Here is a 25,445-nt window from a genome sequence, read left to right as displayed (position 1 = left end):
AGAAAATGAGCATTATTATCAGAATTTTGTTATGCCTGCCATGTAAAATTAGCATCTTGAGACACATAAATATTATATGAGAATAGATCTGAATACTTTTATTTTTACAGCAATTTTACCGATTCCAATAATCCTTAAATTCAAAGAAAAAAATGGAGAATTTTTTAATTAAAATAAATCTTTAGAGTTATGTAAGTACACTAAATTATATTTTTCTTGTCTTCCTGGTGTCTGGATTTCCCTAAAAATTTGAGCAGAGCTTTAATTTTGAACTAGTTTTTTTATTTGACAAAATTCCAAAAGATGAATTTGGACGTCACTTCCGCTTACCTAATCAGCTTACCTTAATTCAAAGTTAGGAAGAAAAGGGAATGCCATCATTATTTGTTGTAACAGTAGAAGAAACAAGATGAATTCTTTTAGTGAGGATTCAATTCTGAAACCAAATCAAGTGGAGATTAATAGTCTAAAGTAAGAGTGCATTTATTCTTCAATTATTTCATCTGAATACCAGTGGACGTGCATTCTCTCCAACTTAAGTCAGTGTTATTTTATTCGTTGATGGCCAGGCCTTCTAAATCTGCAGTCATTTTTCTTTCACAGGTTTTCTTTACATTCATTCAAATGCTGCTGTAATGCATTTACCTCAAATCTGTAGCAAACAATGGCAGTATGATATTTCTAAAATATTTCTGTAATTTCCAGAATAGAAAAGTTCACTACTCGAATGCATCTTCCTTCCTTCCTGCCTTCCTTCCTGCCTTCCTGCCTAACAAATAGCTGTCTTTTCACATTCCTTAGAGAGTGGCAGTGAATACAGAGAAAGTTAAAATTTTGTTAGAAGTTAAATATTTTTCTGATGACAGTTTTGATAGTTTGAAGAGGCATTGATCTATTAAATGCTTAGCCAGATAAAAAGGTTTTGAAATTGTTCTCCACTAGATTTATGTCTAATTTTACTGTTTGTATATCCATTTATGCCTACTTACTATGCATTTACTGGCTTATTTGTATCCGTAATAGCTTCTTTATGGCTCCCTTTTCTGAAGTTAAATAAAAGTTTCTCTTGAGAGTAATAAAACAAAACCAAGAAGCTGCTCAAGAACTACTGTATTTCTTCTGTCCTAGAAATAAAGGATAGCTGATTGATATATAGTCCCTAGTGAGCCTTTATGTGTATCTTGGTCAAGATGTTTAGTAGAAACTAACCTCTTTCTGTAGAGAGACATAAGTCTTGGTTCTTCATCTGCCTCTGGCAAGAACATCCTCCATTATCATCAGTGTATTTATGAAAAATGTTATTTGCCTTTATGGAGAGGGTTTTGGTCATCCAAACCTTAGTAGGCTTTTGTACTGGAATTGTGCTTCTCTCTGGATTTGCTAAAGAGTGTAAGCTCCCCACATCATCATGCTTTCACTGATTAAACACATTTTACTGGAATGATGTAGTTAATTTACAGTTAACCATTTTCTCCAGAATTTTGTCAGCTTCAGATGTTATTAAAACACAAAAAACATCTTGACAGTTTTATCTTACATTTCATTGGAATTTTTTACTTGCATATTCAGAAGAATTAGAAAACATGAAAACTGAGAGGTAAGGTAACTGAAGATAGGAAACTGTGCTTAGATGCAACAGCAATATATAAACAGTTTTAAGAAAATTAGTTCATTGCAAGATATAACTTCTGTTCTATGTTATATTGTGGTTGGTGGCTCATATGTATATATGGAAAGTAAATGTAAATTGTCTTTAAAAGATCAGAATGTGCCCCATTTGTTTTTACACCCTTGTCTTGGTTGTTATTTTATGATAGAAATGCAGTCAGAATCAAACCTTTTTAAATGAAATATAACTATATAACTGATAAATATTTGTATGTGTGTCTTAGATGGTGTTGCTTTCACTTTGGGCTTTTTTTTTTTTTTTTAATGAATACAACATGCTTGAGGTGTATTTGAGTAGGTAAAGTAGGAAAACATGAGAAATTTCAAATATATCTGTTTTGCTGAAGCAGATTTCTACAGTCTGCCGAAATTTTTAACTAGCTGCTGGTTTTAGTGTTTTAAATACTCCTTCCACAATATTGCCATTATCTGGCACTAGGAAATTAATAATCTATTGTAGCAACTGACTATCATCTTTATACATTTCTCATTGCTTAAAGACAATGTTTTGAAGAAAGCTGAAATAAGATAAAAGGAAAGGGGAAGAGAACAAACAAACATTGAAATACAGTCTACCTGTTATTTGGGAACAGGATTAAAACAGATATTTGAAGTAGTCGCAATTCGCATATTTTGTGTATTTTCTGCACAGTAACAACATTCCCAAAAATAAGCATGTGCTGTAGAAAATACGGATTTCTACCCACCTAGATAACATTCAACTCAGTCAAGCACTTTTCAGCTTTCACTCCAGAAGCAACACAGCCATGTCTATACATAAGCAAGATAATAAAGTGGATTACATGTATATTTTTCCTCCTTAGTGTATCATCCATTTTTTTAGCCATTCCTGTGAGCAGGTACCAGGATTTGAGCAGTCTGTTTCAGTTTTCATAGGCTTATGCAATAATACCATAGCATCCTTTACTGCTTTGTCTGTAAGTTCCTTTCCCTTCTGTCATGATTATTCTGCCACAATTTATTATATAGGTTCAATATTCTGAAGCAGAATGACAAACCCATATTTCTTAAGAATTTAAAATGCTTTTTATTGTTTTTACATCATGCAGCAATTTCACACCTCTTTGGAAGTGAGTCTATGCATGGCACCAGACTTCAAGAAAAATAAATCTAGTGAGGGGTTTTTGGTTTTTTTTTTTCCAGTGAAAAAAAGTCTGCCAGCTTCAGAGTACTGCAGTGATTTTTCAACTTAAAATTTAAAAACATACGGATTTTTTCCAGGGGTCCTTAATAGTTTGTGCTCATACCAGAAATAAAAGAGTAGTAAGGGTACCACATTTTCTTAAGCAGGGACAACAACTTTAAGCTGCAGCAGGATTGACGCTTCGAATTTATTTTAAAACAATGGTGTTGAAAGATAAATATTTCAAATACTTCAGGAATTTCAGCTGAATCTTAGATTATTTTAGATATTCTGTTAAAACAACAGCAACAACAAAAGCCACTACAATAATGCTTTCAACTAAAGAATAAAATAAAAAAATTGAATCATATTCTAATGTTTGAGATAGGTGACAGCTTGTGTCTCTGGAACATGTAAAGTGAAAGAAAGAGCAAGGGAGAGGATAGCATTTTGGAAGCAAACAAAAATTCCATGTGCATCTTTCTTTTGTTAATTAAATATCCTTCATGTTGCTATAAAATAGCTTATGCAGCTATCTGTATTAGCTTCTACAGACAGCTTTCTTTCCGCAACATTAATCTGGACTGTGTCTGTATAAACCATGACAGAATTTTTCTTCCATCCTGTTTTCCTGTCCTCCTTCCAATGCACTTGGATATTGGAGAGAGCAGACAGTATGAATACTCAAAATGTGTGTGAACAATACTGAAAGATTGTAAAAAAAAATTAATTCCATAAATATTTTTAAAAGGTAAAATGTAAGTCTGAAGATAATACTTTTATATGCTAAGATACTGTAAGCATACAACTTAAACTGAAAAAGGAGATGAATGTTTCCCTTGCTTTTCTTTCCCTTTTCTGTAATATTAATCTGAGTCTTTTCTAAGCCTTACAAATAATCATTATTTATTTTTGGTCAGGACTGTGAATGATCACTTATGAATTTTTCTTTTATTTCCAACCTACTTCTTTTTTTTCTTTTTTTTCTTTTTTTTCTTTTTTTTCTTTTTTTTCTTTTTTTTCTTTTTTTTCTTTTTTTTTTTTTTTTCCCCATCTAGCAGTAGTAGCCTCTTTTCAGTGAGGGAGATGGATGCACTGAGATGGATGCACTACCCTGTGTACATCAGCAGTAAACAAGGTGCTGAATTGAAAAAATAATTCCCAGCTAATAGATGTTTTGTGGACTATTAACATACATTTTGTGAACATAGGGGCCCTTGATGTTTCTTTGGCATCTCTGGGAAGAACACTGAATGAAATACTACTATTCTGTTTAATGTATACACTTATACACTTAGCAGCAGCTAAATCTTACTACCTCTAGAAGCCTTAGGATGGGAGGGTAATGAATTGCAGAGTGACATAGAAGGGATATTCCAGGGGAGAAAAAGGAAGGGAACTCTCCTCTTCAGGCTGACTGATTCTACAGCATAAATGATATGAGCAGACTAGAGGAAACAGGAAGGGTAGCTCTTCATCATAGCTTACGCAAGTTCAGACTCAATGGGTTTTACCAAGTTGATTGCCAGGAAAAAAAAAAAAGCTTTTGTTGTTTAGGAATTATGTGCCACTTTTCAGTTCTCTAGAACATAATACTTAACTGTGAAACATACCTAATCTTCTCTCAGATTAGCTTCAATCTTAAAGAAAATGTCTGTATTCTGATTTCATGTGTGAGTGTACTGGGATACGCAAATGAGCTTGTCAAAAGCTGCAAAAAACCTGTGAAACAGCATGTTGATTTTTTGAGATTCATCAGTTTCATCAGTAAATATTAAAACATTTTAAATGGGTGCATATGATATTTATTCTGTTCTTTTTTTAAGGGAGTTGCAAACAAGTATGTGTTATGGTATGTCACTTACTGACAAATCACTTGCTTGTCTGCATCTTTGTTCTGGTTTATTCCTTTAACACTTACCTGTATTTTGTATGTGGAACATAAGTATTTCCTCAAAATTCTTTTTTCTCTGTTAATATCTTGTTTAAAAAGTGCTGCTTACCACTCTGAAAACTAATTTGAGACATAGATATATAAAATTGCTGTTCTAGTGTAAAGTATGGGTGTTAACCATATGATGGAGATGAGGGCTTTTAAGTACATATCTGCAATCTTAGCCTAGAAAGACTCATGCTTTTAACAAATGTAAAGAACTGCTGTTTTATTCAAAAGCATACATAGTTAATGTCTTTCTTGAGAGAAAACTAATTGTCAGTATACTTTCTTGTATATATTACCTGGATAAGCATAATTTAAAATCTGTGGCAAATACTGGGAAGATCCCATCAAGAGCTACCTTATAAATTAAAGAAACAACAACAAAATTTAACAGTGTTTCAAAGAGAGTTTTTGTTTTTAGAAAAGGTGTAGCATTGGGATTTACAAAGTGTTTCTGAGTTGCTAGAAAATGAATTTCCCTTTTAGTGACATAAATTCACAGTTTCACTAGAAATGCAGTAAAATAAGAAGTGACTAAAAATGGATGACATTAATATGTATGTATTTATAATTGTACTCTTGTGAAAAAGCTTGTAAAAGTTTAAGGTTAGTGATAATGATTTATAGAGATGTACTTATCCCCTGAAGAAAACAAAGATAACTTACTGTAGCACAACAGTATCAACAATACTATCAAAACATTTAATGTGGAAAACTTAGTAAATCAACATAGTGCATTATTTAAAAGCAAAGTTTGTATAGATATTCAAAAATTAACAACTATTTTATTTGACTTCGCCTGTGCTCCTTAAGGCTGTTTTACATTTGGTGATAACTATTCACTTCTCATCTGTGCTACTGACATAACTTTTCTCAGTGTTGGTATTATGAACTGCAATTCTTTTCACAGTTGCTCTTGTGTTAGCAGTCCATGTGGTGCTAGTGATGCTAATTATGTTCATACAAAGGCAGTTTTAAAGGATGAGTTTTAGTTGACTTCAATTTGACAGGCATCATAGCTATGATTTTTGTTGTATGCTTATTGCTTCCATGAACACACAGAAATATGACTTTTATTGGAAAGTGAGATGAGTAATAGTTTCTGTGTGCTGACAATGGTTGTAGGGAGGAAAACTAACTGAACTGGTAGGCAAGTATTAAATGGAAATGAACATCATTAGAAGGATTCAAGAAAAGCATTCTGATTCTTCTTTTATGTTTTTACTTCAGGACCAGCAATGTTGAACTCAGTGCTGGAATCACCAGCAAAGAAAATTATTCAAATGATGAAATTAACTTTCCCTTTCTTACCAGTTCTTATGTCATTGTCATAAAACAAACAAACAGACAAACAAACAAACAAACAAATCCACAGAAAACATTGCAAGAAATGGCACAGATTCAAAAACTGATAGTCATGCAACTTATGTTTTGTGTCTTAAGGATTGGTCTTCCAGTTGGTAGGTGGAGGGCAAACCCAAAAAGTTGTGGACACAGTCATTGTGAGAAGCAAGCAATTTGGATGAGACATAGCTAGTGACATTAACACCAGCAAACTGAAAGCTATGACAGAGGATGTAATAATAAAGATGAGAAGTTCAAAATGGCTTGTGCCAACACTATTGCATCTTGTTTTATCTCTCATTTCCTGCGTCACTGATGACTATTGAACAGTTGGTCATGCTTGGACTATTACATTCATAGTGTGCTGCTGTGCTGATTGCATCTGTGAATTCTCACTCATTTTTTATTTAAGATGCAAGTTCTTTGGAGAAGGGACTGATTATTAGTATAATGACATGGAAGAGAGAAGAATAGCATTGACCCTACATAAAGATAGCACTTAAATTTGGAAGCATTACATTTCTAATAATCCTCAGGATGTTCCTTACTAGCTCTGAGCACAGCAACAGCATTATATTCAATATTACGCATTAAATTTTGGGAAAGAGGTAATCTGTTGAATAAAGAACAGAGCAGAGCAAAGAATGATCAGAGTCTGGAAAATAAAAAGTCTTGTGAAGTGAGATGGAAGGAATGATTTCATATACGTATGATATGAAAAGTGATAGGAAAAAGGAAAAGAATAATGCACGTAATACTAAACCATACTATAGGGAGAGTGAAAAGCAGAGGGCTTAAATTTCAACAAGACATGTTAAAGCTAGACATCTGGAAAACGTAGCTGAGATGTGGGGAGAGCAAGTTGAGAAACTTAAGTCTCCACCCTTGCAAGAGTCTAGGGGTGGGTTAGAGATCAGATAGGAGTGGCACATCTATTGCTGACTTTATGTAAGACCTTGGAGTGGGACTTCACCTCTAATGGTGGTAATGCTGTATCTGTAGTTGGTTTCTGTAGCAGTCACAGTAGCAATATTTAGTAACTACTCTGGTAAAAGAAGAAGGACTTTGTTATTTGGAAGAATGGTAAACCTTACAATGCACCACTTAAAAGATTCACTACTGGTACTTTATTAATATAATGTACTGGTTTATGTATAAGCAGTATATAACTGCAGAAGTTTCAGAAATTGGAAAAGTCATGATGGGCTGCTAATAAGCATACCAACAAAAATAAGCTTTGTCTTTGAACCTTGTATGGCATAGATCTATCCAAAAGAAAGTTGCAGGCAAAGACTGCTTACCTGGTTTTATATATGCAAGCATATATACCAACTGCTCCTCTCTTTGTTTTCTTATGTTGGCCCACAACATCAGAGACGGATGCTGGTATGGCAGTAGAGGTTGAGCCTTCCCACCAATATTCCATTACATTTTGTTGTCATTGAACAGATGGCAGCAGAGGAGCAATCTGACAAAATGACTTTTCTGACATGGAAGTACATATGGAGCATGAGGAAACTGTTGTACCCAGTGACATCTATTAACACTTGCTGAATGTTTATGGAGACCAAACAGTGAATGCGAGCCCAGTGAGATGGTGGGCGATGAAGCATTGTGAAACACTGGGAAAACTCCACTGGTGCAGATTTTTATGAGCTGGGTATGCAGGCCTCTTGTTCACTACTGGTGAAAATGGATAGCTAATAGTGGTGACTGTGTTTAAAAATACTGTTTTGTAGCGGGGAATTTGCTCTATCAAATACTGTGCTCTACATTATAGGAGATGTTGCTTTCAGAGCAGCCTAAGTATTTTAAATGAATTGTAAGACACTTTAGTGAAATTTTAGATATTTTTTACTTCTCGTATGCAGCACTTGACATTTTAATCCTAGTTTGACAATGTAGATGAGGTAATTCTCCATACAGATGGCTGTACCTATGACTGTAACACCTACAATCAGGTGAATAAGGATCTACATAAATAAAATCAGTTATTTGCATACATTCTGAACTGCAAGGCTAAAAGTTTCAGATTTTATCTTTGCATGAATAGGAAAGTTTTATTTCAGACTTTCAGAGTTACGTCTAGCCTGCATCATTTCAAATTCCCCTAAAAGGTTAAAGATATGGATTTAAATCCCGTCAGGCAGTAGGCAAAGGTCCCTGATTCTCCCACATCCTGTGAAACTATTTGGCTGTTATATAGGTCTTCAGAAGATCTCAAGGTAATGCTGAGCATCTAGTCAAAGAAATGAAAAGTCTTGAGCTATCTAGCTGTATATAATTAGCAAGAAATAGGGATTATTAATTCATGTTTACTCCTATTGGATAGCAAGGACCATTTCAAAAAGGAGGAATCAGCTAAACTCCTTTATGGTAAGAAGGAGAACACACTTACTGTTGACCATCTTCAAATTTAATAGGAATTCTCTCATGTAGGCAACCGTCTCTCCCCTCGACATTGAAGCCAATAAATGAGCTCTTGGTGCTTCAGGTATTTTTCACTTCTTTATGACAGATAAATAGAGCAAAATTGGAGACCAAAATTGATAAGTTAACTTTCTGGCTTTGCAATGATTTGTTTGTGTCTGTGTAGATAATGCTAGTCTACATTTTTATTTTTTATTTTTTTTAATTTATTTCAGTCTTTCAGCTGTCAAACTTCAAATTTGTAAAGTTACAAAAATAAATAATCATGTAAAGTAAGCTTTTAGGGGCTTTTATTTTGTAGATAGTGTGAGCTTCATTGTAGGTACTTTTCATTTCAAGGGAATATCTAGAATTTATGAATTTTAAAGCTACGTCTATGTTATCATAGAAGAAAATGGAAGAGAAGAAGGTTATCAGGAGTGATCAACATGGATTCACCAAGGGGAAATCATGCTTGACCAGTCTGGTATATTTCCATGATGTTGTCATTATCTGGGTAGATGAGGGGAGAGCAGTGGATGTTGTGTATCTTTACTCCAGCAAGATGTTTGACATTATCTCCCAAAACATCTCTGTTACAAAACTTAGAAAGGGTGGGTAGATGAGTGACGGTGATGTGGATTGAGAACTCTCTGACTAGCAGAACTCAAAGTTGTCATCAGTGGTGCAGAATCTGGTTGGAGGCCCATAACTAGTGATGTTCCCCAAGGGTCAGTGCTGGGTTCAGTGTCTTTATCAGTGATCTGGATGAAGAGATAAAGTATACCCTTAGTGAATTTGCTGATGGTACAAATCTGGGAGGAGTGGCTGACACACCAGAAGGCTGTGCTACCATTCAGCAGGACCTGGACAGACTTGAGAGTTGGACATGAAGGAACCTGATACGGATTAACAAGAGCAAGTGTAGAGTTTTGCATATGGGGAGGAATAACCACATGCATCAATACAGGTTAGGGGATGACTTGCTGGAAAGAAGCTCTGTGGAGAAAAACCTAGGTGTCCTGGTGGACAAGAGATTGTGATCCAGCATTATGTTCTGTGGCCAATATGGGCAATGGGATCTGGGGTGCATTAAAAGGAACATGGCCAGCAGGTCAAGGGAGGTGATCCTTCTGCTCTGCCTTAGTGAGGCCACATTTAGAACAGTGTGTCCAATTACGGGTTCCCCAGTTCAAAAAAGACAGGGATCTCCTAGAAGCAGTCCGGTGGAGGGCTACAAAGATGATAAAGGGCCTGGACCATCTCCTGTATGAGGAAAGGCTGAGTAACCTGGATCTGTTCTGCCTGAGGAAATGAAGACGGAGGGGAGTTCTGTTTAATGTTTATAAATGTCTAAAGGGAGGTGGGAGGCAAATGGATGTGGCCAGGCTCTTCTTGGCGTGTAGCAGTAGGACAAAGAGTAATGGCCTAAAACCTGAACATAAGCAGAACACTGGAATATGTTGCCCAGAGAGTTTGCAGAGTCTCCTGGAGATATTCAAGAAATGTTTGGATGCCTACCTGTGCAACTTATTGTAGGGCACCTGCTTCAGCAGAGGTGGTTGTACTCTATGATCTCTTCAGGTCCCTTACAACCAATGCAATTCTGTGAATCTGTGACTCTCTGAAATGATACAGCAAAGTTTTCTTTGCCACCAGTTAATGGGAATGACTACAGTGAAAATATGTACTGATGATCATTTAGTTTTAAGAGTAGTGTGCCAAAAACTTCCTCAGTCACTACACTTGTATATCACAGTGAATTGTTGACCCTTCTGGGGCTTATTCACATGATGGACAGGAAAATAAATTGATTTGTTGAGTCCATTGGAGTTATTTGAATATGTCAGGACACTCACAGTTTTCTTCACTCCAAAGATAACTCTGTTAGCTTTCTTTGAGAAGAACAGTCTAAGACTACCTGTCTAAACAGTTCTTAGAGCCTATGATGTATTTTTTTTTCTGGTTAGCTATCAGCATTTTCATGCACAACCCACTAACTTAGTCCTTTGTGGAAGCTGGACTGGATGAGTAGCTCACATGCTAGTTTAGAGCACACGTTGTCTTCTGTGTTTTAGTATGTGATTATGTAATGAGAAAAAAGAGTAGTATGACAGCACTGGAAGTGCTAACCAGCTGTGTAGAAAATCATTTTCCTACCCATGGTTTTGGAGCCTTTCTTCTTTGTAGCCTTGGTGAGAGCAGAAGGGTTTGCTTTTGACAGACTCCTTTAGCCATGTAGTCACTTCCAAACTGTTGACTTTGGGAGAAGAATTTCCTTCTTTTCATGTTGTCCTGGAAATTTAGCTGTTGCTAAATGTAATTCAGCAAGTATCAGAGCTATGTTTACTTTGATTTTGATTGTGATGTGATGTCTAGGATAGGTTAAGATAAAGAAACTTCGAGCGTAGCCTAACATTTTTGGCCTTATGATTTTTTTGAATAGTGGAAAGCTTACCTCCGTCCTGCTGCTGGACAGCAGTGCAAGTTCTCTTCTGTAATCCAGCCAGTCTTATCATCCATACATAGTGTCCATCTGGCAGTAGGTCTTGTGTTTCTGAACTTACACTGGTATGCCTCAAATATCCTGCATAAGTATTACATCTTGCTGCATATATCCTGCATATGTTCATATATCCTGCAACATGCTCTCTGACCCAAGAAACACACAGAAACAAGAAATGAAGACATTTCCTGGCTTCTCAAATGATGAAGCTTTGATTCCTTGCAGTTTAGAGTCTCTGTTACAATTAGGAAGTGATTTCTTGAGGAATACAGAATCTAGAGCTGCCAGAGCAGCTCAGTACATCCTTACTCTTTTCCCTATATTTCTTTTGGGCAAGGGGTCTGCTGAGACTGAGGCTGCAGATCCTATGAATCACCTTAATAGGCTGCAAATGGTCCGTGAGTCTGAAGCCAAACCTCTCTGCACTGTGGCTTTGTGATGCTGAAGGAGGCAGTGTTTTCTGCTTTGGCCATGGAGAGATAAGTGAACTGGGAAGAAGGCCTTATCTGCTGTGTGGTAGCCACTTGTGTTTCACAGTGCAGTTGCTTGTTTTTCCTCTTTACCTAAAATTAATGAAACTGCTGCCTGCCACTTGAAAATCCATGCATGTGTCTGTAATTCATTTGCCTGCCTCTGTCAACGGAGTATTATGTTATATATAGCCTACACTCTTATCAGCTAAGTAGAGGAAACCTACGTGTGTTTTTACTAGACGAGGTTGTCTCATTTGCAAGTACAAAGCTCAAGATACTGAAATGTTATGAAGATTGCATTGTTCATGTTGAGGAGTCACACTTAAAGGTTACATGGCTGACATACTTCTCTGCTAGTATATTCTACTTCCCTCAGAATATAAGGTCGTTTTTTAAATATTTTGTTTTACAAGAATTCATGGAGCTTTTTTTTTTTTTTTTTTTTTCTTTTTTTTTTTTCTCTTAAGTTCAAAATACAAGCTTTTAGATTTTGCCTATTTGACAGCAGTTCTTGCCTACAAATTAATGCCAAGAAACAAATGAGAAAGTGGCATATTTACACTCACTGTGTGAAAGTAGATATTTCTTAAAATGTAAAGCACTCAACATCCTTGATAAAATAATAATTTAATAAAAAAGCCATAAAATAATTTTCACTCAGAATAAAAATCCCTTCTGTATGCCCTCTTTTGACTGTCTATGCCACAATTTAAGTTATATTTTTTCTTGTTTGATTGCAGTTCAGACATGCTTCATGGTCAGAAAGACAGTAAGGCTGCGGGAGGGGGAATGATGATTTCTGGATGATAGATTTTAATGTACTTTCCTAGGAATGTCTTTTTTTATTTTGTCATATTTTATATCTAGTAGGTGGCAGATGTATCATCTTCTCAGTGAGTTGATTGCAGTTTAAGGTCTTTTGGTTTTCTCATTGAACATAACCCAGTTTTCCAGAGTCCAGAGAGGGGATATTGTGATCTATCTGAGCTTTTCTTAATGCAAAAAGAAACTGAAAGCTTCCGTGGAGCTCCAGAAGGGCAGAGTGGCTTCCAAGTAAGGGGTTAAAACTACTTTTCCCAACTCATACAATTTCCAATGCAGTCCGTGTGTTTCTGTGGGAGGGGGCTGCAGGGAGGGAAGCCTCGGTAGCAATTGGCTGCTCTCTATCAGCTGCAGCTGAGCTCGAGCTGCTGCTGGAGCGGTATCGATCTGAAGGGTAAATGTGTAGGGAACCACAGCGAGGGATTCGCTCATTTCTGAGAAGGGACCCAGCCTCTGCCGGTAACAACGCGCTTTCTATCTGCCTCGCCTGCCCGTGGGATCCTTTGTGAATGAGGGGGGACCCGAGGACGAGCAGTTTGTTGCCACAGCGATCCGGAGGACTGTCGCGGTGCGGGTGCCGCTGCGGCTCTGTGCAGCAGGTAGGGCTGCGTGCTGCTCCCGGCCGGAAGCGCGGCGGAACGGGTTGGGAACGCGGACCCTACATCGCCCCGAGAGCGGCTGGCTCTGCGGGGAGCTGCGGAGCGGGCGGTCTCCCTGCTCCGCACCGCAAACTTCAGCGAGTTCTCAGCAAAGTGGGAGGGCCGGCGGTGCCCGGAGGAGGGAAGGGAGCGGGGGGCTGGCGCGGAGGGAGCCGTGTATGGTCCTGCGCTCTGCTGGGGTCCTTGGCTCCCAGGCGCCCGGCTACGAGCGCAGTTTGCGGTGGGCAGTGCTAAGAATGCACCGTGCCAAACCGGGGGCTTAGTGCGGTCGGAAGGAAAAATAAGTAAGTGGTGGTGTGAAACTTAAAGTGACTGTATTTGCGTGTTAAAATCTTTTTCAACGCTCAGTCCTTTTTGTGTGCGTGGAGAGTGGAGGGGGTGGATTTCTGCAGCACTGACCTTTGAAATGATAAGGTACAATTAAAAGCCAGAAGGTAAGAAATGAGAATTTGACTTGATGTGACTTTGAAAACACCTGAGCAGCCTCCTCCCTTAAAGGAAAAAAAAAAAAAAAGGAAAAAAAAAAGGCACTGCAGAAATAATGTAATGGTGAGAAATGAAATGTAGTCTTGACATCCAAGATGTTCAGACGCAAGCCATGCTGTATTATTGTAATGTTTCAAGTTTGCCTTCTACAAATTAATCATGTGATGAGCAGTAGAACATACATAATCCTTATACAAACATTTTCATGGTGATTTTAGACCCGAATTATAAATCATGCTGCAAATGTCTATAACAGAGATCTGTGAAGGTACTTATCTTGATAAATATTTCACATACTCTTCAAATGTGAATGGCTGTGGCTTTGGTATCTCAGCTCCAAATGTTTAGTATACATGAGGAAGGCTACATGTTTCTTGTATTTTAAACATTCCTCCCAAAGCTTACAGTGGTGGTGAGGGGCTTTGTGCTAATTTCTGCATGTACTGAGGTATGGTTAACAGCTTTTGTTTCTGTGTCTGCAAATATTCATACAGTACTAAATAGGAAAGCAAATTATTTTATTGGTGGATGACATCAATGAACAGTTGGGATTTTTGGTGATTTTTTTCTTATTTTCAAGTTCAGAGAGAGATCACAAAAAAATTACAAAAACCAACAAAACACAAAAAACTAGCAGTACAGGAATACTAAGTAGGTCTTATGACAGCATACCTTTTGCTGTGTATATGATTGCATTTCAGGTAGAAAGTAGATTGGGACTGAAATGTTTCCACTAAATCAGGACTTCAGAAAATTCACTGTTTGGTCAGGAGGTCTTTATTTCAGCCTTCTGAACATCTCATTAGACCTTTCATTGATCACTGTGTGTTGTTGAGAGTTTTCAAGGTTTCTTACAAAATACTTCCCCAGATGTGAAAGCTAAAAGGTTACATTGCAGAAGTCATAAGCAATTAATTGCTGAACTATTCTGAGTGTTTCAGAACATACCAGCACACAGAACAAAGGCTTCAATCTCAGCTGATCAAAGTAGTTACTTGGTGTTGCTCTTGCTGAGCTCTGGTCCCTGTTAGAGGTAGCACAGAGAAAGCAAATTCTCTTTCCATGAAACAAGAAGCAAAATGCATTATTTTGAAAATAATTCTTTAAAAAGTTATTTTCTTTTTTCATGGCTACTTTATATACAGTGCTTTTCACCGAGTTTATTTAATTTGAATTAGGTTGTTCTCCCCCTGCCCCCAGCTGTTCTGAATGTGAAGTGTATGGTATTTGTTGAATGGTATACCAAACAGAGACAATATGATCTTCCACAATTTCATTTCTATTTGCAATATGTAGACAGCATTCGCTGCAAATACATGATTATTTATCTATTATATATGTATGTACACACACATATATAAAGAAATTCTACTTCAATTTCAGTAACATACAATATAGAATAGACAACAAAAAAGGCAAATTCAAATGTTATGGTTGTCTTCCTATATGCAGTTTCTGATTTTGTATCATCAGTTGGGGTTGTGTTCTTCTTCTGAAGATGACTAGTAATGACTGCTCAGAAAGAAAGTAAATACTTATTTTACTTTCTTTCAACTTTAAATAACCCATTAGCTCAATGGTACTGCAAGAGTTGATTTTAAAATTTTATAGGGTAGAAAATTCCTAAATTGCTTTTTCATAAATAATTTTTAGGCTGACAACTTTTCCAGTATTCAGATCATTTTACATACTTTCCTGCATAATATTTTGGAAAATGTTGACACATAATGTATCTGTCTTCATTTTTATGTCTAGATACTTCTATGACACTATCTTAAAGGTATAGTTATAAATGCTTTATAAAAAGTTAAGAAAAGGTGCTTAAGTAAGTACTTAAAACAGGATGAGTGAATTATTTAGGCTGCACAGAACTATGCAAGATAATATCTTTTTTTTTTTTTTTTCCAAATATTCTTATATCCTTTTTAGTCCCTTCCCAATTGGTACACTCTATGATTCTGTTGTCATTTCATTTTTTTTATTGATTGTGAGTGGAGCCAGGATTTGGACTCTGATCTTTGTGGATCCTTTCCTACTTGGGATATTCTGTGACTCTGTTATCATTCAGATTTCAGGTAGTCCTTATGTAATATAGAATCTAATGTTAACCTTTCAAAGCTATTTAGACATGCACATATGTTTAATGAAGATGTCATAGTAAAACATAGAAGATAAAGTCAGTATATGAATTTTCATCAAGTTTATAAGCAGAAGAGATGGATGTATGTACTCGTGTCTGTTATATGTATGGCCACAGAAGCATGTGCAGCCATCTCTTTTGTGGAATGTGAGGCTTGTCTTCAGACATGTGCCATAGTAGAAAATTTATCCAATGTTCACAATTTCCAATGTATTCACTTGCTCTTAAAGTACGAAAACAGAAAATATTTGGAACAAGCATTTCTCTTGCTAGGCATAAATGATCATATATATAAACTATATATATATATGTCTATAAAGGCATTTTATATTTCTGATATTGCTCTAAGATGACAGTGTATCCCAAGGAAATATATGTATTGCTCATGAATATATTGTTTATGTTTATCATAATGCTTATGTCTGTATTCTTAATTTCTAGATGTTATGTAATTATCAGGCATTCTAGATTCCAACAATGTGTATCTATTGTTTATATAACAGTAGTTGAAGTTTGATAAAAGTTCTGCCTTGCACTTTAATACCATGCAGTGTAGTTAATGTAAATATTAATGTAAATACGTGAATAGAGTGTGAAATAGTTTTGTAGTGACAGTTTGCATTTTGATTAGGTTATCACAGTGGTCCAATTCAGTCATGAGGTTCTGGAAAAACTGTCATTTGTATATATTTCTATTAATCAATGCTGTTTCTTTTTTGGGAGGAATATGATACTACTTTCCAAATAATCGGAATATTTCTGAATATTTTTATAATACTGACAAACCATGGCATGTGCGTGCATGTATTTGTATGTACTGATCTATGAAAAATTCATAAAAAAGCAAAAATAATATATTGTTGAATAATTCCAGTAGAGGTGTCATCCTCTTGTAAAAACCTAGATTAGTTAAATTATAGTGTAAATACAGAAAGAAAAACACTTATATAAGATCTAATTTAAACAACAAAATATACTGATATTTTGTCAGTATTCTACTGAAAAACTTGGACACATTTTAATTTCATTTCCACATTGGCACTCATTTCAGACAGCAGGTATGTTTGAAACTATACATTAAAGAATGTTAATAGAGACAGGTGAGAAATACAGAACAAAAAATGGGTACTGATTCCGCGCTATCTTGATTCTTTTCCTGATTTATCCATTACTTTTTGTGTTTGTGTGTTAAGACAAGAAACTGTAATTCCTTAACATTTATCTGCTCTTCTTCAAACAATGTGCATTTACCTACAGCATCACTATATTGCTTGGCTTCCAAATGCTACTCATTTGCAAAGCACTTTCAGAGATCTAGAATGTAAAATTTGTTATAAGAAGCCAAATACTATTTTACTTTCAAAATGACTCATAAAAATGTCTCCACTTAAAGAATTTCTGTGTATACACAAGTTTGTGTGTGTTTATACATACCCTTTAAACTGAGACATTTTTATGTGACGTCTTTAAAGGAGAAGAGAATTTGAGTTTATACAGCACTTAACGTGTTTGATGTATCACAAAGCAATGAGTTATGGTGCATGGTAACAACAGGTACTGAACAGAAAAATGCTGCTAAAAATGGATGCTGACTGAAGTACTAAGTGCTATAACTATGTTAAGAAAAGTATAATGAGAGTTTTAGGTTTTTTTTTTTCTTTTTAACGTTAGTTACCTAATTGTTCATGGAATAGGCTGAGATAAAACATCCTGTATGAAAGGTGGCCCTTCTCTTTTTCAACTTTAGATTTCACTTCTCTTCTACAAGGAGGAAGAGCTAGGTTCTGCTGTGGTATATTAATTGTATATATAAATCTTAGCATATCCTCTTGTATTAGCCTACTAGTAGCTGTGTAATAATTATAAGTGGTCCTGTCACACTAGGAATACCCAGTAACTAAATTAATGTATTGTTTTATATTTGCGCATGAACTTTATTTTGTACCTTGATAATGCCAAACTCAACAATATAAATCAGAGAGGGTATTCTTTAGGGTAAAAACTACAATGACGTAATACAGATTCGATCATCCCTCTTAAATACAGTCTGCTGTTCAGAAGCCTCCATTCAAGAGGTAATTACGTCTCTCGGTTAAGGATGCTATTTAAGTCTACCTAATATTAAGAGATGATTAAAATAAATATACTAATATTATTTTCAGAATCTTTCTGCTAAAGAAGGTACTTGTTTGCCATAACAAGTAATACTAGGTATTAATCATTTCTCATTACTGAAGTCTACATACTTACTGAATAAACCAGAAGTAAAATGGACTGTTTGGGGCACTTTAATTTTTTTATTGGATAATCTTTCCTAATCTGTTGCTATTTATTATTTTACCTTGACTAATTTATTTTCTTTTCTCCAGTTAAATGTGTTGTGAGGGAACCCGGAACAACTGTTTTACTAAACGACCACGAGAGACTGCTTTTCTTCAGAGAACAATTGAACTTTATATCATAGCTTGTTATGGTTATATAATTTTCTAAACCCTTGTAGCAATTTTATGCTTTATTTATTTATTTATTGCTTTGCATTGTATTGTTATCTTAGAATCAAAGAATTGTAGATCCAATTCCTTAGATTGGAATGGACCTTAAATCATCTAGTTCCAGTCCCAACTGTGGACAGGGCTGCCATTCACCAGATCAGGCCATTCAGGACCCCATCCAACCTGGCCTTGAATGCCTCTAGAGATAGGATACCCCAGCTTATCTAGGCAGCATGTTCCAGTGACTCATCACCCTGTGAGTAAAGAATTCCCCAACATCTAACCTAAATCTCCTCACATTCCTCCTGATCCTTTCATTATCAGATTATGTAAAATGTCAGTTTCCCTCCTCCTTATAAGCTCCATGCAAATACTGAGAAGGCTTCTTGCTGCCTTCCTTCTTCAAGCTTAACAAGCTCAACTCCCTCAACATTTCTTCCTAGGAGAGGTGCTCCAGTCTTCTGATCATCTTTGTGGCCCTCTTTTGGACCTGCTCCAATAATTCCATATCTTTCTTGTGTTGGGGCCCTAACAACAAGACCTGGACGCAACATTCCTGATGAGGCTTCATGGTGCAGATTAGAGGGAAACAATCATTTTCCTTGCCCTGCTGGCCATCAGTCTTCTCATGCAGTCCAGGATACAGTTGGTCCTCTACTCTGCTGCCAAAGCTTTACATCCACTAAGACCTCCACAGGGCTTGTCAATGTGTTGGTTTCCCAGACTGAATGCATATCTCAGATTGCCCTTAACAAAGTGCAACACTCTGTACTTGGCCTTGTTTAATTTCTTTAGATTCTTGTAGGTCTGCTTGTCAAACCTACCCAGATTCCTATTGGATGCCATTTCTTCTTTCTATTGTGTCAACTGCACCACTCAGCTTGATGTCATAAGCAAAGTTTCTTAGAGTGCAGCCAATCCCACTGTCCATGTTATTGATAATGATACTGAAGATCAACAGTAGCAAGATGGATTCCTGGAAGATACCACTCATCTCCAGCTTCCACTAGGATTTCTTCTTTATCTCAATATATAGATTCTTACTACCTACAGGAAAAATTAATTGCAAACTGTTTCAAGCCCTGAGGTTCCAAGCAAATAATCTTATTGTACTTTGACTTTACTGACTATGGGAACTCAGATTTGTTCGAACATGCCCTCTTTTTGTAGACAGAGAAACTGCAGACTGTAGCACTGTCACCTACAGGAGAGGTCTTTTTTCAGTTCTTTTTCACATTTCTTTTTCTTATATACACCCTGGAAAACTTTGACAACAGCATGAAATACAATGGGACTTGTGTGGAATTAAAAAAGCACCTTGAAAATTACTTGAGCAGAAGGAAAACATTTTGAAATAACAAAGTGAGTCTCATGGAGAACATGTTAATGATCTGATGAATTCAACTGTGTTTGAAAAGATAATGATGATAGAAAGGGAGGTGGTAGTACTGAGATTCATTCTTGGTTTTAAATTCTCTAGATATAAAAGAGAAATCAAACCTAAACAACATTGAGTAAAACCTCTCTACTTCAGCTTTCCTGACATTAATGGAAATAGCCATGGTTCTGATATCTGTCAGAAAAACGAAGCAATGTGATTCAGGAAGAGACAGCTCAATGAACTGGTGTGACAGAGTTGATTCATCAGTGTCTTTCATGTTGCATTCCAACATTAATTATGTATTCTTCTAGAATATGGCTTCATTTTTGATTGATCCTTGTCTCTTTGGGAGCACAGGTGAGGAATAAAGCTAGTTTAACTTTGCTTGGAGTCTCTCTGTCAAAAAGATATTAGTGTTCTGTTATTGGCAAAGTGCTGATACTGGCCTACAGAAAATGTATCACAGTGGAAATATTGCTTGCTTGCTTTATTTATTTATTTATTTATTTATTAAGAAACATGGCATTATCTGTTCTTAGTGATAGGAGCAGAGGCAAAAACTATCAGAAGTAGCAGGAGGGAAAGATAATGCAAAACTTTGCTAGTGTTGAGTTCTGGGTACACATCCAGATACTCCAGAAAAGGAAAACGAACTTGTCAGGTTAATGTAACTAATATCACTACGGTGTGTAACTCAAAATAATTAAGTTACATTGTCATTTGTTTGTGACAGAGAGAGAAGGTAGCAAAAGCATAGGTTGCAGCTATTTCATCATATAAATTCCTAAGTTTTCTTGGTGGTTGTGTTGGATCCTTTCTAACATCTTGTTTGCCCTCTTACACTGAGAAAGTGTAGTTTTATTCTATTACCAGATCATATAGAAGTCAGGAAGACATCCATGGCCTGTATACATTCTTAAGGGTATTAAGAGTAAACAATTTCTACCTGTAAAAGCTGATGTAATGCTTACATTTCATAGTAATTCATTTTCCATCATCAGGTATTTTCCAGAAATACAAGTGTAATGCAGACTTGTAATTTAGAGAAGGAGCTGATTATGATAGCTTCTTTTAATGTCTGACAATGAGTGAAATCTAACGTTGTGTGTGGTTCATGGGGACTTCATTATTATGCAGAGGAAGGGTATTTCACTGGATTTGTTCCCAAGGCTGTAGAGTGAACTGAAATGTTTAAACATGAATCTGCGTGCCCTTCTTGAATTTGTGACAGGTGAAAGAAGTTGACCCTCCCCTCCTGCTGTAAATGTAATGTGCTACCATGCATTTCAATCCAACAGGTGAAAGTCTCAAAGGAAATGTGAAGGAAATTAATATAATGACTACACCACAGGTGAAATATATGTCAAGAAAGAAGTCGTCAAAACAGTATACATAGTAATATTTAGTAGCTTTTTCTGGTACTCTAGAAAGGTTAGCAAAGTTAATCTGTGATGGGGCCCTGGAATTCAAAAGAAGGACAAGGCAGATGTTCCTAGAATATTCTGGGCAGTTATAAAACAGCAAAGTGAGGTAGTCATAAATGTTTTTGAACATTTCAGGGTGAAAATGAATAAAATGGAAGAAAATCTTCTGTCTTTCCTGAAAGTAAATAAGAGTCTCTTGTGTTAGGTCTACCTGTTTCTTCCCTGTTTCACAAGATCTGCACCTCCTGAATTTCCCAGAGAAATCTCCATGATAACGTCTTCCTTTCAACTGCTAAGTCCATTACTACCATTTTAGTCGGAACTACCATGAAGGTACATAGCAATTTACTTCATAGTTTCATGTAGTTTTATGGAGAGGAGAGGAGAGGAGAGATTTTTTTCAAACATATAATTACAATTTTAAACTTAATCTGAAAATAATTTAGAATTTCTTCATTTTCAATTGAGCAGTCTTGGAGGATGTCCATAATTCACTGTTGCACCCACAGTTAAGTAGAACTGCCAGGATATAGTAAGAAAAGCATAGAAATAATTGAAAAGATTGTCTTAATTGGTTCTGAAACTCACTCCTGTTATCTAAACTGAACGGTAAAGAAGTGTCTGGACTCATGCCTCTGCAAAATCCAGAGTTCCTGAAGAAGCAATTAAATGGATTAATATTATAAATCTCCTAAACTGTATTTTGAAGCTCTGTTCAATGAGCAATGCTAATTTGTATTGTTAATTCAGATTAACTGGAAATAGTTTAACTTTCACATAGTCCCAAAGTCTTAACTCTTGGTGCTATGGAAGTAGCACTAGAGTAGCAATAAAATAATAAAACAACAGTACTTTGAAATCAGTGATTGTGTTTTTACCTTTCTTTAAGACAAAACCTAAATTGAGATACATCTAGAAATATCTCTTTATAGCCGTACATGTGTGGTTAATTTTTTTTTTCTCTTGTAATTCTTAGGTTTTCCCTTTCTTCTTACCTATCCTATTAGAACATACTTAAATTCAGCTATACTCAGGCTCTGTGCTCTAATAGAACATAAGTCCTTGGAGCATTAACAAATCTCTCAGCTTTTAAATAGACTGTGACCTATTCATTTACAGGGCTACTTCAATAAAGCAATAGCTCACTTAGGTTAATGATGGATCACAGTGTGATTCGATTTGCAGAGCGCAGGCTTGCCCATTATCCCCTAATGTTTGTATGGGTCATGTTATCACATCCAAATAATGATTCATGCCACCCCTTGTTCCTGGAGGTATCACAATGATTACAAGAAAGCTCTGTGTGCTAGTACACAAAGCCTTCAGGGTTCTGTTGGCTGCTGTTGAGTTATTAGTTTTGGCTGTGGTATGATAAAGCAGGAAAGACTTGGGTTTCTCGGTGGCTGTGACACCTTCCTCCTGTGATTCAATTGGCCATCTGGATAAGCAGATGGGATGGACGTTTGTAGAAATCAGATCTGTGTTTCTGTCTTTTGCGTCTTGCTTTTTTTTCTTTTTTAGTGAGGAAAGTTAGCTGACCCTGGCCTGCTGTGACAGATTATTAGCAAGTCTAGAGTCTTGTAATCTTTTTTTCCCCCTCTCAGCTTGAGATGGAGCAATTTCCAACAGTAAGAAAACGTCTCTCTACTTTGATACTGACTATAGATATCACTCAGGAGAGACTTGGGCTGGTAGCACCACAGAGAAGAGAAAAGCGATTATGTTTTGTAGTTGCAAACACAAAGCAAGTACCAACATGACAGTTCTTTTCCAGTGCTGCCACACAGTTGTTTGCTCTGAAGGAGTCCTCACCTAGTTACAACAATTCAAAACACAAAACGTGATAAAATAGAACAAGGGAAGTTTTGAATGTACTTGTAAGTTCTTTTTGAATACTTCTAAGTTTTATTCAGTTTTCATGCCTGTCACCATGTTTATACTGTGTGACCATCGGGCTGCTCATTGATCTAGCTGCTCACAAAGACAAATTTTAAATGCTTCTGGTAAAACTGTCATATTACTGGCACAAAACTTCCTAAACATTAACGTTTTAGCTAATATAGACTACAAGTAAAATATGAGTGGGCAGAGAAATAGTTTGCATTTTCTTATACGAAGATATTAAACTTGGACAAATAGAAAAAAAAAATGATCTTTTTTGCTTACTACTAACTGTACATGGAACCTAGATAAAGGAGAAATCGCAAAATCACAGAATGGCCCAGGTTGGAAAGGACCTCAAGGATCATGAATCTCCATTCCCCCTGCCACATGCAGGGCTACCAGCATCCCCATGTAATACTAGACCAGGCTGCACAGGGCCCCATCCAATCTGGCCTTGAACACTTCCAGGGATGGGGCATCCACAACCTCTCTGGGCAGCCTGTTCCAGCACCTCACCACTCGCTCTGTAAAGAACTTCCCCCTGATATCCAACCTAAATTTTCTCTCCCTCAACTTAAAACCATTTCCCCTTGTCCTGTTGTTATCTGCCCTTTCAAAGAGTTGATTCCCTTCCTGTTTGTAGGCTCCCTTTAGGTACTGAAATGCTGCAGTGAGGTCACCTGGCAGCCTTCTCTTCTCCAGGCTGAATAAGCCCAGCTCCTTCAGCCTCTCTTTGTGGGAGAGGTGCTCCAGTCCCCTGATCATCATCGTGGCTTTCCTGGACCCTCTCCAATAGTTTTCTGTCTTTCTTGTACTGGGGGCTCCAGACCTGGACATAGTACTCCAGATGGGGCCTCACAAGAGCAGAGTAGAGGGGGACAATCACCTCCCTGTCCCTGCTGGCCACCCCTCTTCTGATGGAGCCCAGGATACCATTTGCTTTTCGAGCTAGAAATAACTACTTATGGATAAGGAAATAATGTTCTTCAAGTGAATTAGTTTTGTTGCAGCAGAATTTAAAGGTTCTCCAACAGTTTCTGTCACTAAGGAGAGAGAATAGTTATACATGGTTCAAGAACACTTTACTAAGGTAAGAAACTGATGGTGAAAAATAGGACTGGATTGCACCTGCTGACATCATTTTTTCCACTTTCTCTGCTTCTAGACAATGATAAATATAATACAGTCAACAGTGTTAAGTAGTGATTAAGTATTTGGAAATACGCTTTCTAACCAGTCGACTTCTTTTTTTATCCATCCATACTTAAAACTACATGTATATTTATACATATGTAGTACAAAAGCGATGTATTTCCTAAATAGCTCGAATAATCAAGAGCTGGTTCCTTATATGAGACATTAGAACTACAGTTCTTTGTGATTAAAATACTATTGCTGTGTTGACCTACTAGGCAGGGAATTAGGAGAAAAGATGGGCACATATAGTAAGCGAGTAAAGCTATTTCATTACCTTAAATAGGTTTGGTTCTCTTTATATAACGTTTTTATTCTGCTCTAAAAGCATTACGCAAAAAACATCCCCAGAAATAGTGCCAGTGATCTCAAAATTGTAAATAGATTTCAAACCTAAATTAGATTTCCCAGCTGCGTATTGGTATATACACACAGTGAAATAGTGAAAAATGGCCTTTGAAATGTTTACTAAATTAAAATTCTGAAGTCTTGCTTATTTTAATTTGCTGAAAGTTTCAGCCCATTTAAGGCTCAGAAGTCCCTTGTGATATTTGCTTGAAGCTTTAATGGAAGGAGTTTTCTTCCTTTTCCATCCCTCTACATTAACAGAGTAATGATTTCTGAGGATCAATATTGCATTTATGTTTGGAAGCTTAAAGTCATGCAGTCTTCATTCAAAAGAGATTTTGAAATTTCATAGGATGTTCAAACTCACTAATTGCAAAGACCAACGTACAAGCCTTTGCACCCTCTTTCCCATCTTCCATTTCCAGTGACAGACATTTCAGTGAAATTTGATCGTCTAGTTTGCATCTGAGAAACATTCAGAATTTATTTATTTATACTCTGAATACAAAGGCATATCTTTCAAACTTGGTGTACTAACATTAGAGGATATGTGAACTACAGGCATTTTTTGCAAGCAAAGCAAAACCTGCTATTCAAACCATAACCATAGTTGTAACTCTTGCCTACTAATTTTACAGTGAGTAATTTTTGTAATAATAAACATAAAAGCTTTGTGTTAATTTTGATAGTTACAAATGAAGTTGTTTGCAAGGGGTCATGCAAAAGAATGAGAGTTTTCAACTAGGTTTTGTTTTTATTTTCATTATATGAAAATATCTGAATCTCTTTTGTTTGTGCTTCCCCCCCCCCCAGAAAGAACAGTGCAGTGATAATGCTTATCTGCAAGACTTCAAGAAATGCTTGGCACTACTGTTATTTTTCAAATAGGCAACTGGAATCCCACCTTAGAAAAGATGCATTATTCTTTTTACCATATTTGAGAGGTTAGAGTTAGGACACTTGTTCATGAGTAGGTTTTATGGTAAAAAAGTAATGATCTTCAGAGGTACTTAGATCCATAACTTCCTTCTATCTTATTTTAACTGCGAAGTAGGAATGAAGTATTTGCAATTTCTTGAATATTTAAGGTAAATCCTTTTGTAGACCCTAAATCTAGATGAGAAACAACATA

At 36.4% G+C, this 25,445-nt stretch overlaps 1 protein-coding gene across 6 annotated transcripts in view; it reads left to right on the top strand.

The window, feature by feature from the left end:
• Nucleotides 1-25,445, top strand: part of CDH12 (cadherin 12) — a 511,787-nt gene that overhangs the window by 9,130 nt on the left and 477,212 nt on the right. For 4 of the 6 annotated variants that reach the window (XM_048939405.1, XM_048939403.1, XM_048939399.1 and 1 more), the window contains exon 1: nt 12,096-12,904. The exons of 1 other annotated variant lie outside the window; for it this stretch is intronic. The gene's annotated coding sequence lies outside the window, so the exon portion shown is untranslated. Of the gene's footprint in view, nt 1-12,095; nt 12,905-13,138; nt 13,249-25,445 lie in introns of those variants that run through there. One more of the 6 variants, XM_048939407.1, reaches the window with a different exon arrangement.

Source organism: Lagopus muta, chromosome 3 (genome assembly GCF_023343835.1).
Source record: "Lagopus muta isolate bLagMut1 chromosome 3, bLagMut1 primary, whole genome shotgun sequence".
NCBI classification, from domain to species: domain Eukaryota; kingdom Metazoa; phylum Chordata; class Aves; order Galliformes; family Phasianidae; genus Lagopus; species Lagopus muta.
The sequence above is the reverse complement of the archived record's forward strand: the minus strand, read 5'-3'. Positions and strand labels throughout refer to the sequence as shown.